Genomic DNA, 204 nt, shown 5'->3' with positions numbered 1-204 from the left:
CCAAACAAACGGTTGGGGGTTTGGCCAATATGACGTAGCGTTTTACACATATGGAGTTTTTTTTTTTCTTCTACATAAATATGGCAGTAACACTGAGCGATTTTTTGTTATGTACAAAGTTTACAAAGAGGGGGGAATACTTCAGTCTGCGCATGCACGACTGAAACAACTTTCTTTGACATCTCGTTTGGGGGGGGGGGGGGG

The sequence above is a fragment of the Kryptolebias marmoratus genome, linkage group LG10 (assembly GCF_001649575.2).
Source record: "Kryptolebias marmoratus isolate JLee-2015 linkage group LG10, ASM164957v2, whole genome shotgun sequence".
Lineage (NCBI taxonomy): Eukaryota > Metazoa > Chordata > Actinopteri > Cyprinodontiformes > Rivulidae > Kryptolebias > Kryptolebias marmoratus.
This window is presented reverse-complemented; position numbering follows the sequence as displayed.